This window comes from Lynx canadensis, chromosome D4 (assembly GCF_007474595.2).
Source record: "Lynx canadensis isolate LIC74 chromosome D4, mLynCan4.pri.v2, whole genome shotgun sequence".
NCBI classification, from domain to species: Eukaryota; Metazoa; Chordata; class Mammalia; order Carnivora; family Felidae; genus Lynx; species Lynx canadensis.
This window is the reverse complement of record NC_044315.2, coordinates 66,213,588-66,221,127: the sequence shown is the minus strand read 5'-3', so window position 1 is coordinate 66,221,127 and position 7,540 is coordinate 66,213,588. Positions and strand designations below refer to the sequence as shown.

Here is a 7,540-nt window from a genome sequence, read left to right as displayed (position 1 = left end):
ACCATCTCTGGCTCAGCCGCAGGTCCCAGGGTTCCTTCTCGTCCTAGGCTGGCAGGCCCGGACGGGGCAGGGGGCGCTCACCCAGGACCTGCTAGGCCCGCAGCAACTCCCACCTCCCGCCTTCGGCCCCCAGGCGTGCAGAGAGCCGCAGGACGTCGCCCGTTTAAGGGGCGGGGCGCGGCTCCACGTGCTTTCTGCTGAGTGACTGAACTACATAAACAGAGGCCGGGGAAGGGGGCGGGGAAGGAGGGAGAGAACAGGCTTTGACCGATAGTAACCCTGGCGCTCAGCGCAGCCGAATCTATAAAAGGAACTAGTCGCGGCAAAACCCCGGTAATTCCGAGGGAGAGTGAGTGGCGCCGGGATCCGCCGAGCCCAGCGGACACCTCTCTCCTCGGGCGCAGGTGGGCAGGGCAGGGGGGGCGCCGCTGGACCGGCGCTGCCAGAACCAATTTTTCGGGGCGCTTTGCTCCTCTTTTTTCCCCCTTTTCCCTTCTCCGGAAGGGTTTTTCAAGGGGTGGGGGAAAAGACGCACACACAAAAGTGGAAAACAGGTAAGAGGTTCTCCAGTGACCTGGGCGTTATTGTTTTGTTTCGGGGCGGAAGAGGCTCTGGGAGGCGCTGAGTTTCGGGGACCAGTCTGAACCCCCACTTCTTGCAACCCAAATGGTGCGGGGGCGGCGTAAATGGAGAGGACGTCCTAGGACAAGCTCTGGCGACCCGAAGACGCGGCGCTACTGCGCACGGGGTTCGCCCGGCGGTGGAGCCGGGGAAGCATCTCCGGGCGTGGAGACCCGGGCGCAGTACAGCGGGCGCAGTGGGATGGAGGGTTCTGGTTGGGCCGGGGGCGCCGCTGCCGGGGCGGAGGGAGCGGGGGTTGGAGAGTAGTCTCAGCACCCAGCGCTTCTCTTTGTTCTGAAGAGCCTGAGCCGGCTGGAAACCTCCGTTTGTGGGTCGGCCGGCGCCCACCGGGACAAATGGCAGCACTGGGTCCCCGCTCCGTTCTTGAAGGAGCTGGTCTGAGCTGGGCTCTGATCTGGGGATCCGCCCCGTGCGCCCCCGGACTGGAGCGGCGCGTTCTTGTTCCCCAAGAACTCGGCTGGGTGGTGTCCCAAACGGGGTCTGTAGCGCTACTGATCAACTTGAGGCCTCGGAGGCTTTGTTTGACCCCGGGGGTCCTGCTTCTGGCCTTCGTTTGCGCACCCCAGCTGGTGTGCCTGGCGCAGCGGGGGGGACGCGGTTTTGTTTTGTTTTTTTTTTTAAACTCGAAAGACTTAGAAGAAGACCCGGAGGAAACCTGGAGGTGATGTGCCCATTCTCCCCGCCCCCATCCTTCCTGCCCTTTGCAGTTTAGTCTCTCGGGGCTGCCTCAGGCAGGGCACGGATGGGGAAGCTGGGGCGAGATGGTGCCGCGGAATGACCGGGAGTAACCTCGGAGGGCGGTGCAGAACTCCATGCTCCGCCGCGGGGCTGGGCTCCGCGGTGGGGGAGGGTGGGCTGCGCTTGGGCCGCCCGTGGCCTGGGGGCAATGGTGCAGGGCCTCCTGGCCGACTGGCCTGGGAATCAACCCTTTGGCGGGAGGGGGCTCGGGCTTCACAAAGCGTTATGGTTTGCCTGTTCCGACTAAGATCCGGTGAAGACGGGTGGTTGCAGACTGGGAGGAATCCCGGGAGAGCAGGCGAAAAGGCCGTCTGGTTGTTTTTTTATCAGAATGTTTCCCGATTCCCAGACCTTTGTTACCGGAGAAGGTTCTTGGCGTGGGTCGGTTTCATGGTTGTATGTAGGTGTCTCTTTTTCAGCATTTATCTTATAGAAGGAAATAAACAAGGTGTGTGTGTGTGTGGGAGAGAGAGAGAGAGAGAGAGAAGGAGAGAGAGAGAAGCATCTGGCACTGGAAGTAATTGGCTCTTGTCTTTTGCAGCATTGATACCGTCAGCTTTTAAAATCCGAGTATTATTTAGTGACAACTCACAAAGTGAATGGGTGGTATATACATTTACATAAAAGAGGACAAATAAGAGGACAAATTTGATATTTTAAAAGTTACTTGGTGATGAAAATAAGCAAGTCACTTTTTAAGGCCCAGTCTCCCTCCCTGTCTCCCCCAAAGGACACCTTACCAAAATTTCCAAGTTCAAAAGCAGTTTTACTGGTTGTTTTAACAATGGTTTGGGACCCAAACCTAAGTTTTGATCTTTCTTTTCAGACAGAGCTTTTCAGACAGTCCCTCATTTCTCATCTCCCCTTTTATTTCAGCCCATTTTTCTCATACCTACCACAAAAATAATGAAGGCTTTCTGTTGTTTGAATCATGCCCTGAAGACACTTCTCCCAAATCAAAGAAAGTGTGAAAGCAATGGAGAATGTTCTGGGGTAGAACCTCTTCAGATAGTATAATAATTTATAAGTACAAAGTTTCCATTGTCAGCCTCTTCCCTAACTGCTCCTATAAAGCAAATAATTCATGATAGAGAGTTTTAAAAAAAACTGTGGGTCACGCAGAACAGATTGGTATCTACTTGAAAGAAAGCAGTAGGATCAGAGTGACCACGCTTAATGAGTACCACAGTCCATTTAAGAGACAAAGAATTGCTATTCTAGTAAGAGTAATTCCCTTGCAAGGACAAGCCTCATGTTCTAGAATGACATATCTTGATTTTGGAGGTGACACCTGTGAAATGTGTGTCTGCCCTCCTCCTGAGCATTTGAGATCTCAAGTCATAAATATTTCAGTTTACATTGAAATAGAGGCCTCTGATGGACACATCTTTGACTTAGGGCATATTTACAGTTCATATGAGATAATGGTCAGTCTAGGATTGAAAAAGGATAATTAGGACTTGGCTGTTTTCAACTTCCGCTGTAGGAAGTCTCAGTGCTTACATTATTAAAAATGAATGAAACTCAGCAACACAGTTTTTTGTTTTCTGTTTTTGTTTTTAATTACCTTCTGTAGGTATTTACCTTATATGGGGAGAAGTTGGAATATTTTTCCATCCAAAAAAAAGTTTTTAGGGATCTATCCTCCCATGAACCAAGTTACTTATGCTATGTTCATAGTGATTGCAAATTGTTAATATCTTTGCTACTTCAATTTTTAGCTCCTAAAGTAATTAAGCGGACATTACTGTAGACTCTTTAATTGTGAACGTTTTGGATATCTAGAAATTACCAGAGACGTGGTTTTTTGTTTCTAAAATACTCTCAAATCCAAATGCATTTTTATTTACTGTCTGGATGTCAAAGAAATAATGCAAGTAAAATGCTCTATATGGCCATTATTCCAGCATCAAAGTTTAAATGATCTTTCTGAAAATTTGTTTTATTTAACTATTCTGGGAGAGGGTCTACATGAAAAACTGAGACCTTCTTCATATCTGCATGTGGGAATCATCGTAAATGCCAGAGTTATTGTAATGTTTATTTCATAGGTGCTATTAAATAGCACCATGTGCCAAGCACTCTTCCAAATGCTTTTCAAATACTAATTGAATCTCTGCAACAAACCTATTTATCGTCCCTGTTTTGCAGATTAAGAAAGTGAAGGGTGAACTACCTTGTCTGTCCCTGGCCACACATCTTGCAAGTGGCAAGACTAAGATTTGAACCCAGCCAGTGAACCCCAGAGTACTTTAGATCCCACACTAAGCTTTGAGGTGGTACAATTTCAGCTGCTGTAAGCAGAGGACTCTCTGAGAATGCTCACTGTATTTATGGTACATTCATCTGCTATAGCCCTTATCAGAATCTACAGCCTGTATCATATTTTCCTTGTTGCTGTGAGTGGGCCAGCCAAATTCTCAGCTTAGGATCTTGGTTGCATAGGGATTGCAACACCGTGGAAAGAACAGACAATAACATTAATTCTTTTCTTGGTTTTAAAATGAAAATTTTACTATTGCTTCAGTCAGATATTTGTGAGTAGGTCTACGATGTCAAAATGTTTTCCTGTGTAATACATCTAAAATGGAATGGCAGAGTGTTTGGCTGTAAAAGTATAAGGAACAAAAAGACAAAGGCAAGAGAACTATTAATTTAGCCGTCAGTCTTAACTTTGGTGAATTTTTTTTTTTCTGTTGGTTATAAAACAATACAATTTCTGCTTGTACTATCCTTAATTATGTTGTGGACCTTTTGAAATAAGCTATTTCTCTGTTCCTGCCATTACTGTCTAGGAATCCGATTTAGCCGTTTCGTATGGCATCCTTCTCAGAAAGTAAATACAGTTTCAAAGTCGGCTTTATGAAAGTGAAATAGGATGGGAAACTGGTTTTCCTATTAAATTATTACAGCAAATTAGAAATCAGTTCTTAGAAAACATTTCTACTTAGTTAGAAGCAGTTTCACTTATTGCTCATTTACTGCGTCCTGGATGTTGTTTTAAGCATTTTGCATGATGTTTCAGTTTGTTCTCATGAGAAGCACAGGTTGTGGATACTATTATTATCTTTATTTTACAGATGGGGAGACTGAGATATAGACAGGTTAAGGAGCCTGATCACAGAGTTTGTAAGTAGTGAAGCTGAGGTTGTAACCCCGGGCAGTTTAGTTTCCATGAATTTGCCAATATCAGAGTCAGGACTTTGTCAGGATATCCAAGTTTTGACAAAAGAAATACTAGCAAATGGCAAAGAGTGATTCCTTTTCATTTGGATATTTTTACCTAAAAATAGTTCCCTGGTAGATAACTAGCATAGATGTTGTTAGAGAGGCACATTTAGAAATGTTTTAAACCACAGAATGAAAAGCTCATGTGTAAAATTGTCTTCGGATAGAGCTTTCCGTTACTTTGCATTCCGTTAAGATAATAAACTATATTAAGGCAAAGAGCATTTATGGGAACAGTGAATGGCAGGTGCATCACACATAGTTCCTGGAACACAATAAAGTTTGAAATCCTGTCTTTTTACATTTTGAAAACTCAATTTCAGACCTGATTGGAATGCCATCCCTCTCATGAACTCCTGGATTCACTCCTCCCTGCTAACACTGAGTGACAATTATCCCCTTCTTTTTTACTTCCTTAAGATTAGATTACTGCACTATTCATGTCATGTATTTAATTGTTTTTTTGGTTTTAGTTAACATGTATTTGTATTCCTCTTGAGTGTACGGTTCTCCTCAAGGAGGTCTTTGATTCATTCTCCCAGTCCTTAATTCAACCCCTTTGATATGAAAGGGGTTCAATAAAAGCTGACTTGAACGAATCAAAGAGAATGGGAAACTAATTTTTGTTTGCTATATTCTAAAAAACAAATTATAATGATGGGATAATCACAGAAAAGCCTTAGAAATAGAAATATATGTGAAGTTTTTGTAGTTAGGTTTGTGATAAAGATTGAGAAATTTTTACTCAATTTAGGTCAGTTCACTTTTTGTAGAACAAACAATTGTGATTCCATTCATTTCATTTTTTTAAAGTTTGTTTTGAGAAAAGTGAGAGAGAGTGGGGGAGGGGCAGAGAGAGGGAGAGACAGAATCCCAAGCAATCCCAAGAACCATGAGATCATGACCTGAGCAGAGATCAAGAATAGGACACTTAACTGACTGAGCCAGTCAGGGGCCCAATCAGTTTCATTTCTTTTTGAGGCAGCTGTGATTTGAGAAAATGTTATCATCTATGACCTTTCACTTTAAAGCACTTTGATTTGCACATTAATTAATTTTTTAAAATAAGAATGAGAATTTACTAAGTAATATAGAATTTAAATACTTTTTAAAAAACCAAAACAACCTTGTATGCATAGGATCTGTTCTTTTATTCATTCTGTGTGTGTGTGTGTGTGTGTGTGTGTGTGTGTGTGTGTGTGTATTTGTTTAAAACTCTCCGGCATTTTCTATGCCAAATTCAACTTCCAAGAAGCATTTGGAAGCCAAAACATTTTATCTGGCTAGTCTTGAAGTCCAGATGTTTTATGATAACTGGTATTTAGTATGGGACAGTTCCCAGAAAGAATTTTATATGCATAACCAATATCAGAGAGGATTTTTTAAATGTTTGTTTATTTAAAATTAAAAAAATGTTTTTATTTATTTTTGAGAGACAGAGGCAGAGCATGAGTGGGGGAGGGGTAGAGAAAGAAGGAGACACAGAATCTGAAGCAGGCTGCAGGCGCTGAGCTGTCAGCACAGAGCCTGACATGAGGCTCAAACTCATGAACCTGCAAGATCTTGACTGGAGCCCAAGCCAGAGGCTTAACTGACTTGAGCCACCCACATGCCCCTATGGGGAGAGGATTTTTAATAATCTCAAGTATATGATGAAATCAATGGATTCTCTCTTCAGAAAAAATATACATAGACATGTACACTCCAAGTGTTATGTGTAATTACATGTAATTTTGCATAGAATTATATTGTTTACATATAATTTCAGAAATCATGGCTCTTCAGTGAATTTCTGAAATTATATGTAAAAAATATAATGACTTTGGGCAAATCATTTTACTTTTCCAAGATTTAGGTCCCTGCTTTACAAAATGAAAGAGGAGGAAGTGCATGACTTTTAAAGAGCCCTTCATGTGTTTACATCCTCCAGCTCTAGCTGTGTATTTAGGAACAGGGTGATTCTTTGATTGGAGCTACTTAGAGATAATATCCTATGGGAAATCTTCAGCATTAGTTTCACAGATTATGTGGTTTCAAGACTAGAGAGGAGACACCCAGGGGGTGCCTAAGAGTATTCCCGATGAGAGTGAAGGTGGCACGGTGAAGGTGATAGAAGAGGAAGGCAGAGGCAAGAAAGCTGTGGAAATTGTCTACTTATCTGCCTTAATGGAGGAAGACGTGAATCATAGAACCAAAAAGGCATTCTCATCTGAAATGCAAAGGAAGGGGGAGTTGGTTCATCTCAATAAACTTCAGTAGAGCAAACATGATTTAGTGAGACGTTGTTCCCATCTCCAACTCACCATTTGGAGAATCTCTCTGAAATAAAATACTCATTTGGACGGTCTATCCTGGACATCTCTCCATTGTGGGTATAGGTTTTGCTTCTGACACTTACCCTGCAGTCCTGTTAAGCCATTATGTGAAAGGAGCACCACTGCCCATCCTAGGATAAGAACTGGACTAACCTTATAAGGATATTCCTAAATATCTTGGAAGACTCTCACTGGGGGTAGGTGGGCAAGACGGCTTTCTGAGGCATTGTCCTGAATTTGTTATCTCAGAGATCACAACAGATTGGGACCAGAAGGAAGAAGGGGGGGCGGAAAAGGAGCAAGGGGTTTCAGGATGGGAAGGGGGGGTGCATGAGAGAAGGAAAGACACTGTGAAGTTGTGTGGGTTTCGTATCCCTATTTACACTTGCTTTGCAAAATTCCTGTAAGATGCCAGGTTGGGAATAATTCCTTTTGTCAAGGGTCATACCAAGCTTGTTTTCTTGAAGAAGCAAATCCCCAAGGGGGTGGCAGTTTGAAATCAATTGCATCTGATGTTTAGATGACCCGAGTTTGACATAAAGGCAACACTGATGGAAGCAACAGCCTTCCTTGGAAAGGCAGAGAGACAGTAGAGACCCAGAGTAATGAGTTTAGAT

At 43.5% G+C, this 7,540-nt stretch overlaps 1 protein-coding gene across 5 annotated transcripts in view; it reads left to right on the top strand.

Annotated features, from left to right (window-relative positions):
- The first annotated feature begins 322 nt into the window (after positions 1-322).
- Positions 323-7,540, top strand: part of ABCA1 (ATP binding cassette subfamily A member 1) — a 136,390-nt gene continuing 129,172 nt past the window's right edge. For 2 of the 5 annotated variants that reach the window (XR_003964313.2, XM_030294114.1), the window contains exon 1: positions 324-554. The gene's annotated coding sequence lies outside the window, so the exon portion shown is untranslated. Of the gene's footprint in view, positions 555-7,540 lie in introns of all 5 variants that reach the window. The other 3 variants (XM_030294117.1, XM_030294116.1, XM_030294115.1) reach the window with 3 other exon arrangements.